Here is an 11902-nt window from a genome sequence, read left to right on the forward strand (position 1 = left end):
TCTACAGTACAGAAGAAGGTGTGTTGCTGAAATTTTCAACGACAAGGTCAAGGTAAGCCTCCTTGAGTGGGTGATATTTAAGCAAAGACTTGAAGAAGGTGAGAGAATAAGCCATGTGGATATCTGAGGGAAGAACATTCTAGGGAGAGGAAGTCATCATTGCAAACTTGTGAGGGGGACTCTTGCATGCTGTGTTGGAGGAATGGCAAAGAAGATGGTATGGCTGAAGTGGAAGAAGCAAGGACAAGCACAGTAAGAGATGGTGCTGAAGAGACAGCTGGAGCCTAGACTGTGAAGGGGCTGGAAGCTCACTTTATAGAGTTTGGCTTTTTCCTCCAAGTGAATTGTGAAGCTATTGGAGGGGTTTGAGCAGAATAGTCATATAATCTAATTAATTTTATTCAAACATCCCTCTACGCAATGTTGAGAATAGACTCGAAGGAAGATGTGGGTAGGGGAAGAGGAAGCAGGAAGACTGTTCAGGAGGATGTTACAGTAATCCAAGTAAGAGATGATGGTGGCTTGGGCCAGAGTAGAGTAGCATTTGAGGTAATGAGAAGGGGCTAGATTATGGACATATTTTGACACTATAGGTATTGATCGAGTTACGACCTATGCAACTTACGACCATTCGACTTTATGACCACAATTGCTAGCCACGACTGCTCCGCTGTAGATTTTTGGAAACACTACAACATTTTGATGTGTATCAAGAATATCGCTACCGCCTGGGAGGCTGTGACGACAAAGTGCATGAATGGCATCTGGAAAAATTGTGTTAAGCACTATGTTAATGATTTTGATGGATTTGACAGTGAACATGAACTTGAAACGATTCGGGGAAAAAATAGTAAAACTCGCTAAAGACCTTTCTTTGGAGTGTGAAATGGAAGATGTCGAAGAGTTGCTAGACAAAGAATCCAGAGAACTTACAAATGAAGAGCTAATCGAACTGGAAGAAGAAAGAGTGGTGGAAGAAGAAAGAAGAGAAGCAGAAAAAGAAGAGGAGGAGCCAGAAAGAAAGTTCACCACTAAGGGATTATCAGACGGTTTATCTTTACTGAATAAACTTCTTATACATTTCGAAGCAATGGACCCAAACATCGAATGATTTGTAAGGATTGAACGGATGGTGCACGATGTGTTTCGTTCGTATCGTGAAATTTATGAAGAAAAAAAGAAACATACAATTCAGACAAAGCTCACCATGTTTATGAAAAAACCAACTCCAGTAACCCCAACTGCTGCCTCAGATGACGACATCAACGATCCGCAGCCAAGCACCAGCGGCCAATAAAATGTTTTGTACATGTTTATATATTTTGATTTGTTTTGCAATTGGGAAAATGTTTCCTATGGTATTTTTTACACCTGTATTTTGTATTTTTGTATGCACCTGTATTTTGTAATTTTGTATGTTTTGCAAATATTAAACCAGTTGTACTGGTAATGCAGTGTTTTACTTAAACCTGACGAATGTAAAAATAAGAAACAAAATGGTGTAGAGATGATACAAATGGCATAAAATGAACAAAGAAAATTATGATATATAACAATAATGAAAGAAAATTATGATAAAATATGACTTAAAGATTTTTATAATATAATTTCACAGTACTGTACATATAGCCTACTCAACCTACGACCAAATTGTGTTACGACCAGTCTGTTGGAACCAATCGTGGTCGTGAGTCAAGCACTAGCTGTATAACCATCTTGACTTATTGATTAGATATAAAATGTGAGCACAGCCATATTCTGTATGTAGGATCTGAAGCTTACCTAGTTTGTGGGGACTTGTTTAAAAAATACGCAAAATAAAGTACAAATGTGAGTATGTATATAAAATGAGAAAAATTATACCAATCACATAAACTTTATCAGGATAAGATAAGTCAGATACTCAAAGACATAATTTGATATGCTGGGATTCATGAAACCTGTGACTTCACACACATACTCATTGCTTGTAGTACTGCTACAGCTTTGTGCCCTATAAACACAGGGATTCAGATCAATTCTATTTAATGATATTCCCATCAAAAAAATGAAAAACAGAGTATGCCATACTTATAATTGTGTGTGCTGCATTGTCCATTATATTCTTAACAGGAAATAAATCCGTTTTTTTGAGACAGGCTCTTGCTCTGTTGCCCAGACTGGAGTACAGTGGCACAATCACAGCTCACTGCAGCCTCGACCTCCCAGGCTCAAGTGATCCTCCCACTTCAGCCTCTCAACTAGCTGGGACCACAGGCTCAGGCCACCAAGCCTGGTTAATTTTTGTATATATATATATATATATTTTTTTTTTTTTTTTGTAGAGACGGGGTTTTGCCATGTTGCCCAGGCTGGTCTCGAACACCTGAGCTCAAGTGATTTGCCTGCCTCAGCATGAGAAATTGCATTTTAATCTAGGCATCAATAAGAACCAAATCTTCTGCATACAAATCTATGTTTTAGAAGGATTTTCCACAGTCTAGCTTCTGGTTGTGTATATTTCAAACTTTGTGTCACCTCCACTGCCTCCATGCTTTCAGTGCCAAGTATCATAGGACAGATCCATATCACAATATGACTTCTGGTCCTCTATTGTTCTGTCACTACACAAGGTGAGTCAGCACATGGGCTGTAAGGAGTGTTCCAGGAGGCCAAACTTTTATTGGGACAGCAGTATGCAGTATGCAAGGAAGTGACTGCACACCACATAAATGTATCTTGTCAAAGCCCAGCTAAATGTATCCCTAATTCAACTTCACCTAAGCAGGATCCCAAAAATGTTCTTGGTCACTCCAACAGCACCCAATACAAGGGGGAAATATGATGGAAGGAAATTTGGAATGGAAAGAGACAGCAGTCTTAACTGATGGAAGTAAGGTTATCTTACTGTCCCAAATTTTATAAAAATATATGATAATGTGCACACATTCCTAGGGACCTTTCCAGGGCCTTGGACTATGAGGGTTCCTGAGGCTAAAACTTCATTAGCTTCAGGTAAAGCTGGCACTGTGACAGAAAGGGAGACATTAAGGATGATTCTGAAGGTTTTGGCCTGAGGAATGAATAGGATGAAATTGCCATTCCTGAGATGGTGAACACCTCAGGAGGAGCAGGTAGGCCAAGTGGAGAGGAGGGTGAGGAGGAAGATCACGAGTTCAGTCTGACCATGATAAGTTGAGATGCCTATTAGGCAGCCAAATGGAGATGCCAAGTAACTCTTACCATTCCACCGGTGGCCTAGTCCTACTTGTCTTTCACAGCTCAGCTAAGTGTCATCTCCTTATATTGGACTCACTGGGCACAGTATAACCTTCCATTGTTATACACTCTGCAGCACGCTGTACCTCTCCCTTTGTAAGACTCAGCACTCTTGTGGTGATATTTTTAATGGTTGTTGCTATGGTTTGGATATGTGTCCCCACCAAAGCTCATGTTGAAATTTGATCCTCAGTTTGATGGTGTTGGGAGGTGCAGACTAATGGGAGAAATTTAGGTCATGGGATTGGGTCCCTCAGGAATAGATTAATGCCTTCCCTGGGGTGGGTGAGTTCCTGCTTAGTTACCTGAGAACTAGTTGTTAAAAAGAGCCTGACATCTCCCCTTACTTTCTCTTGCTTCCTCTCTTGCCATGGAATATCTGCACACTCTAGCTTTCCTTCGCCTTCTACCATGAGTGGAAGCAGCCTGAGGACCTCACCAGAAGCTAAGTACATGCTATTGGCCATGCTTCTTGTACAGTCTGAAGAACCATGAGCCAAATAAACCTCTATTTTAAAAATAAATTTAAAATTTATTTTAAATTTTAAAATAAAATGAGGTGGCTCATGCCTGTAATCCCAGCACTTTGGGAGGCTGAGGGGAGTGGATCACGAGGTCAGGAGATTGAGACCATCCTGGCTAACACTGTGAAACCCCATCTCTACTAAAAATACAAAAAAAAAAAAAAAAAATAGCTGAGTGTGGTGGCACATGACTGTAGTTCCAGCTACTCAGGAGGCTGAGGCTGGAGAATCGCTTGAACCTGGGAGGCACAGGTTGCAGTGAGCTGAGATCGCGCCACTGCACTCCAACCTGGCAACAGAGCAAAATGCCTTCCCAAAAAAATAAAAAATAAAAATAAAATAAAATACCCAGCTTCAGGTATTCCTTTATAGCAACACAAAATGGACTAAGACAATTGTCTCTCCTGCACTGCACTAGATAAACCTGGGACTGTGCATTACATACTGCTGCTATCTGTAATGTATAACACCATACTCAGCACTGGGTAGATCTTCAAGAAATGTTGAAATGTTTGCTGAATAAATGATACACAGTCAAGTAATTTTTCCAACTCATGGCTAGAAAATGGCAGAGCTAAGATTTGCAGGGGCATATTTTTAATGTTTAAAAAACAGAGCAGATGACACATACAGAAAAGTGCACTTAACACCAATGAATTTTCACAAATTGAGCATACTTTTTAAATTAGCACTCGGGCCAAGGAATAGAATATTGGCAGCATCCCAGAAACCCTGTCATGCTTTCTTTCTAAATTACTACCCCTCTTTCTTACCCCAATGTAACCAACAACCTGATTTCTAACATCATAAATTAGTTTTTCCTGGTTTTGAACTTCATATAAGTGGGATATAATAGTACATATGCTTTTGTGTCTGACTTGTTTTGCTCTATGTGAAATTTAGAAATATTGTGAGTAGCAGTAGTTGCTCATTTTTATTTATTTCAATTTTATTTTTATTGAGAATGGCACAGAAATTATCAAACTTTTTGGTCTCGGGACCCCTTTATACTTATAAAAATTATTGAGGAACCAAATAAATTTTGCTTATATGGGCTATAGCTATTGACATTTACTGTATTAGAAATTAAAACTGAGGAAAATTTTAAAGTATTTATTAATTAAATAACCCATTACATGTTAACATGAATAAACAACATTTTAGTGAAAATAATTATATTTTCCAAAAGAAAAAGATTAGTGAGAAATATGGCATTCAGTATAAACTAGAGTCCTGGCAAATATGTCAGAACACTGACACTGTATGCAGTGGCTGGCTTCCACAGGTCTTAGCCAAACCCCAGAAAAGCACAGGAATGATGGCAGCGGGAAGCACTAGGATGGGGACCATGCACAATTCCACATTCTCTGGGTTTCACGCTTCAACAAGCAGCAGGTACAAATGAATGTTCCAAGGAGACATGACCTTGGTACATGGAAGGGACTCAATCAATTTGGTAAATGTGTAAATGCATGATGTGACAACAAAAGTTGGTTAGTTTGGGTAGGAAATGAAGAGGATGGGAGGGTACAGACCAGGCAAGTAGGGAAGGGAATGGTGGCGGAAAACAATATCTTGTTTGTTTGTGAGGCAGAAGACCTACTTTTCAGGGTACATGGCAAACCCTTTAGTGTGGTATTCATGGCTTCAACTTGCTTTCTAGACGCATCTGGTATTCTGTCCCATGCTTCAGCCATTTCAGACACACACACACACACACACACACACACACACACACACACACACAGACACACACACACACTCTGCCACTATTCTTGCTGTTTCCTTTACCTGCAATGACCTCCCTTCTTTATCTCTCTTTTACTGTCAGTTAAATTCCTGATGATTCTTCAGGACTCAGTTGAAATGCCTGCTCCTGAGCACCCACCCAGACACTGACCTACTTCTTTGCTTTCACATTTTAGTGAATCACTCTCTTCTATGTTCCCAGAGCACTTTGTGCTTACTCCTACTTCAGAATTTGACTCATGTCACTATTGTCCAAGTGTCTGTCTTCCCCTCTACACCAGGAACTAGATAAAGCAAGCCATGGGTCTTAGGGACCTGTGAGTACCCAGCCCTGAACATAATTCCAGGCATATAGTAGGTACTCAATACATGCTCACTGAATGATTCAATAACTAGGATCTGTGGTGTTTGTCCTGTAGCTTCAAATGGACATCCCAGCTCTTCATGACCAGGTAAGACACTTGCACGATTTTTGTTTTTTTAATAACATGTTATCTCCTCTTAAGTGAATGGCAATGGTCCTGTTAAAAGTTATGAAGCAAGAATGGATGGAAAGAGACAGGAAAAAGATAAAGAAAGTAGGAATACTCTGTTTTCATATTTAAAAAAATCTACTTGGGAGTATTTGTTTTTGCTAAGAAAGAGTAGAGGCAGCCCTGGTCATAGCACTGCAGTAAGAGATGGGGTTGCCCCATGAGGCATCTTCCTCACCACAGGACCTCCATCAAATCCCTTAGTCTTCCCTCTGGTTAGGGACAATATCACCTTCTTCCCCTATCACAAGGCTTAGGCTTTTCACATAGCCAAAGACCCTCTGAAGTTATGATTATATTTTTAACAAGGGCCATATAGAGATAATGTCCTGCCTTTATTGTCCTCCTCAGTAGGGCATATTACCCATCTTCTGATTCCAAGTCCTCCCTTCTCTGGGAAGCCTTTCCTGAGAAAAGCCCACAAATTATTCCTCCTGACTATTTTGGCTGGGGAGTTGAGTGACACAGTATATGAGAGTGTAAAGATGGAAATGTTTCACATGCAGGCTTTCTCCCAACTAGACTTGAGCCCTTGTCCCTAGAGATAGTGGGACCTGCTTTTCTCATATGTCTCATATGAGGCATTCCACATAGGTGGACAATAAATATTTGCTGATTGATCAAGGATGGGTGGGCAGGCTGGTCTGTACCTTTCAGAGACTGTAGGTCATGTGTATTTACTTTGTCTGTGGCTGATTAATTAACCTTCTGTTGTCAAGCCATCTCTGAAGCTGGAAAGATAAGAAATAGCCCTGTCTCAACTTCAGATTAGAGGTCAGGAGGTCTTGCTTTCTAGTACTGGCTTCTTCATTAACTGGTACAAACTTGGGCAAGCCAATTTGTTGCTCTGGGCCCCAATTTCCTGGACTGAAAAAGAATGGGAGACTTAGGTTTCACGGCCAAGATAGAGTAACAGAACCCAGGTATATCCTTCTGCATGAAACAATAAATAAAAACAGACAAAATACATGAAACAATGGGTTTTACAACATTGAACATCAGGCAATGAAGGACGGTAATCCCAAAGAGATGGGAATAAACAAGAGGAGCCCTCTGATAACCTTAGCCTATTTCCTTGAGGAAATTTCAGAAAGTGACACAGGGAAGAGAACTGAGGTAGAGCTTGGTGGACCTCCTTGAATTAAGGAGACAGAACTGAGAGTCCAGGGAGACCAAGAAAGGAGAGCTCATAGGACAGAACACCAGAGAGGAAAGAGCTACTCTAGGAAAGACCTAGAGTATTCAGCAGAGTACTGATCAGCACTTATGTGTGAGAAAACTATCTGAGGCTGGCAAATAACCATCTGACATGATTAAAGGGAACTGTGCCTTGTGATCACATAGAGCCAGAAATAGTGCTTCTTCCCTCCAAGCTGCTAGAGAAACTCATAATTCATGGGACATTGAGTACTCAGGAGGTCTTGCCTCAGTAATGGGAAATGACTAGCCAAGACTAAGTGCTGTTGCATACTCACCTAACCAACCATAAAAGCAAACCCAAAAGAATCAAACTGTTTCCAAGTAATTTTACTGACCATACCAAGTGTTGATAAGGATATGGAGCAACTGGAACTCTCATTCATTGCTGGTGAGAATGCAAAATGGCACAACCCATTTGGAAATCATTTTGGCAGTTTCTAAAAATGTGAAACATACACCTGCCATATGACCCAGCCATTTTACTCTTAGGTATTTACTGAAGAAAAATGAAATCCTATGTACATTCAAAGACTTGTATATGAATGTTCAAGGCATCTTTATTTATAATAGCCAACAACTAGAAACAACCCAAATATCCATCAGTAGGTGAATGGATACATTGTGGTGTATCCATTCAGTGAAATACTACATGCAACAATATGGATAAATCTTAAAATGATTATGCTGAGCAAAAGAAGCTAGACAAAAAGAGCACATAGTATACGATTCAATTTTTGTAAAATTCTAGAAAATGCAAACTAATCTATAGGGACAGGAAGCACATCAGGGTTTGCCTGGGGATAGTTTGGGGAGGAGAAAGAAATGTGCAAGTGAGAGATTACAAAGGAGCATGAGCTATCTTTTGGGTTTTTAGACATGCTCATTATCTTTGTTGTGGTGCTGGTTTCACAGGTATCCACGTATATCAAAACTTATCAGATCATACACTTTAAATATGTGCAGTTTATTGTATGTCAATTATTCCTTAATATAGTTGTTTCAAAAATCCGTTAGGACAATCCAAGATGGTCGTTTAGGAACAGCTCAGGATTGCAGCTCCCAGTGAAAGCGCAGAGGGTGAGTGGACGCTGCGTTTTTATTGCCCACAGACTAGGAAATTCCCGGGCGGAGGAGCTCCACGGTCGCCAGCGCGGCTGTTTCAGCCAGCGTGGCTGTGCCGGCGCAGCTGCTTTGTCGGAGCCCCGGAGCCGCGGTTCTCCGTACAAAATACACCGGTCCGGGTGCCCTTTTGGCTGGCGATTGGAGCCACGGGAAGTCACCCATTCGCCAGTTCAAAAAGGGGACTGAGCAGAGAACCAGGACAGTAGATTCCAGGGCAAAAAAAAAAAAAAAAAAAGCGCCACAAACCTCAGCGCCGCTGTTTAAGCCAGCGCAGTGAGTGGCTGCAGGGGAAAACAAACAGACCTCGGCGCCTCTTCAACAGGCGACTGGAACACCAACTTAAAAATGGAGCTGAGGCAGGGAGCCAGGCGATCAGGCTCGGCTGGCCCCACCCCCACAAAAGAACAGCAACCAGAAACTCTGGATTGAGAGTTTCACAGCAAGCGCAGCTGAACCCGGGACGGTCCAGCTCTGTGGGGGAGGGGCGTCCGCCATTACCGAGGCAGCCCGCCGTTGCCAAGGCAACCCGCCACAGCAAAGAGACTCCACCTCAACAGAGGCGGGCCACCATTGCCAAAGCAGGTCTAACTACACCCATATAAACAGGACTGCAGGGAAGTTCACTCAGCAGCGGGGCAGAGCCCACAGCAGCTCAGCAAAGCTGCTATAGGCCACAGTGACTAGGCTGCCTCCTTGCTGGGCTGGGCAGGTCTGAAGGAAAAAAAAAAAAAAGAAGGCGGCAGCATAACGGAAACTCATAAATAAAGCCCTAAATACCTGGGACAGAGCACCTGGGAACAAAAAGCAGTTTATGAGTTCTGCTGCAGCAGACCTAAAAGTACCTGCCCAGCAGCTCTGAATGAACAACAACAGAGCTCGCAGCTCACCATTTGAGCTCCTATAAAGAAGAGACCGTCTCCTCAAGCAGCTCCCTGACCCCTATATATCCAAAAAGACACCTCATAAAAGAGAGATCAGATTGACACTAGGCGGGTATCCGTCTGGGACAAAGATAGCAGAAGAAGAAAACTGGTAACAACCTTTGCTGTTCAGCAGCTGCTGCAGGTGAACCCCAGGCAAGCAGGGCCTGGAGTGAACCTCAGCAGACCTACAGCAGAGGGGCCAGACTGTCAGAAGGAAAACCAAGAAACAGAAATAACCTCATCATCAACAAACAGAACGTCAATCTGAAAGATTTGAGACCCAATCTGAAAGCCAGCAACTACAAAGTCGACAGGTGGATAAATCCTTAAAGATGGGAAGAAACCAGCGCAAAAATGAAAACACCCGAAACCAGAACACCTCTCCTCCTAAAAGGGATAACAACTCCTCACCAGCAAGGGAACAAGGTTGGATGGAGAACGAGTGTGATGAAATGACAGAATCGGACTTCAGAAGGTGGGTAGTAAGAAACTTCTGTGAACTTAAAGAACATGTTCTAACCAAATGCAAAGAAATTAAGAACCTTGAAAAAGGATTTGACGAAATGCTAACGAGAATGGACAAAATAGAAAGGAATATAAGTGAATTGATGGAGCTGAAAAACGCAACACGAGAACTTCGTGAAGCATGCACAAGTATCAACAGCCGAATTGACCAAGCAGAAGAAAGGATATCAGAGGTCGAAGATCAACTCAATGAAATAAAATGGGAAGGCAAGACTGGAGAAAAAAGGGTAAACAGGAATGAACAAAGTCTCCAAGAAATGTGGGACTATGTGAAAAGACCTAATCTACGTTTGATAGGCGTAACCGAATGCAACGAACAGAATGAATCCAAGCTGGAAAATACTCTTCAGGATATTATCCAGGAAAACTTCCCCAACCTGGCATGGCAGGCAAACATTCAAGTCCAGGAAATACAGAGAACACCACAAAGATATTCGTCAAGAAGAGCAACCCCAAGGCACATAATCGTCAGATTCACCAGGGTCGAAATGAAGGAGAAAATACTAAGGGCAGCCAGAGAGAAAGGTCGGGTTACCCACAAAGGGAAGCCCATCAGACTCACAGCAGATCTCTCAGCAGAAACCCTACAAGCCAGAAGAGAGTGGGGGCCAATATTCAACATCCTTAAAGAAAAGAACTTTCAACCCAGAATCTCCTATCCAGCCAAACTAAGCTTCATAAGTGAAGGAAAAATAAAATCCTTTGGGAACATGCAAGTACTCAGAGATTTCGTCATCACCAGGCCAGCTCTACAGGAGCTCCTGAAAGAGGCTCTACACATATAAAGGAACAACAAGTACCAGCTCAACTAAAGGGCAAAACACCCAGCTAGCACCAAAATGGCAGTATCAAATTCACACATAACAATATTAACCCTAAATGTAAATGGACTAAATGCCCCAATCAAAAGAAACAGACTGGCAAATTGGATAAAAAGACAAAACCCATCGGTGTGCTGTATCCAGGAAACACATCTCACATGCAAGGATACACAAAGGCTCAAAATAAAGGGATGGAGGAAGATTTACCAAGCAAATGGAGAGCAAAAAAAAAGCAGGAGTTGCAATTCTCATCTCTGATAAATTAGACTTGAAAGCAACAAAGATCATAAGAGACAAAGAGGGACATTACATAATGGTAAAAGGATCAATGCAACAAGAAGAGCTAACGATCCTAAATATATACGCACCCAATACAGGAGCACCCAGATACATAAGGCAAGTTCTCATTGACTTACAAAGAGACTTAGACTCCCACACAATAATAGTGGCAGACTTTAATACCCCATTGTCAACATTAGATCAACCAGACAGAAAATTAACAAGGATATCCAGGACTTGAACTCAGACCTGGACCAAGCAAACCTAATAAACATTTACAGAACTCTCCACCACAAATCCACAGAATATACATTCTTCTCAGCACCACATCACACCTACTCTAAAATTGACCACATAATTGGGAGTAAATCACTCCTCAGCAAATGCAAAAGAACGGAAATCATAACTAACAGTCTCTCAGACCACAGTGCAATCAAGTTAGAACTCAGAATTCAATAACTAACCCAGAACCACACAGCTTCATGGAAACTGAACAACTTGCTCTTGAATGTTGACTGGATAAACAATGAAATGAAGACAGAAATAAAGATGTTCTTCAAAACCAACAAGAATGAAGACACAACATACCAGAATCTCTGGGACACATTTAAAGCAGTCTCTAGAGGAAAATATATAGCAATAAGTGCCCACATGAGAAGCAAGGAAAGATCAAAAATTGACACCCTATCATCAAAACTGAAAGAGCTAGAGGAGCAAGATCAAAAAAACTCAAAGTCTAGCAGAAGACAAGAAATAGCTAAGATCAGAGCAGAACTGAAGGAGATAGAGACACAAAAAACCCTTCAAAAAATCAATAAATCCAGGAGCTGGTTTTTTGAAAAGATCAACAAAATAGACAGACCACTAGCCAGATTAATAAAAAAGAAAAGAGAGAATAACCAAATTGATGCAATAAAAAATGATAAAGGGGATATCACCACAGATTCCACAGAAATTCAAACCATCAT

Source organism: Sapajus apella, unplaced genomic scaffold (genome assembly GCF_009761245.1).
Source record: "Sapajus apella isolate SASKATOON/1434 unplaced genomic scaffold, GSC_monkey_1.0 scaffold102, whole genome shotgun sequence".
In the NCBI taxonomy this organism is placed as follows: Eukaryota; Metazoa; Chordata; class Mammalia; order Primates; family Cebidae; genus Sapajus; species Sapajus apella.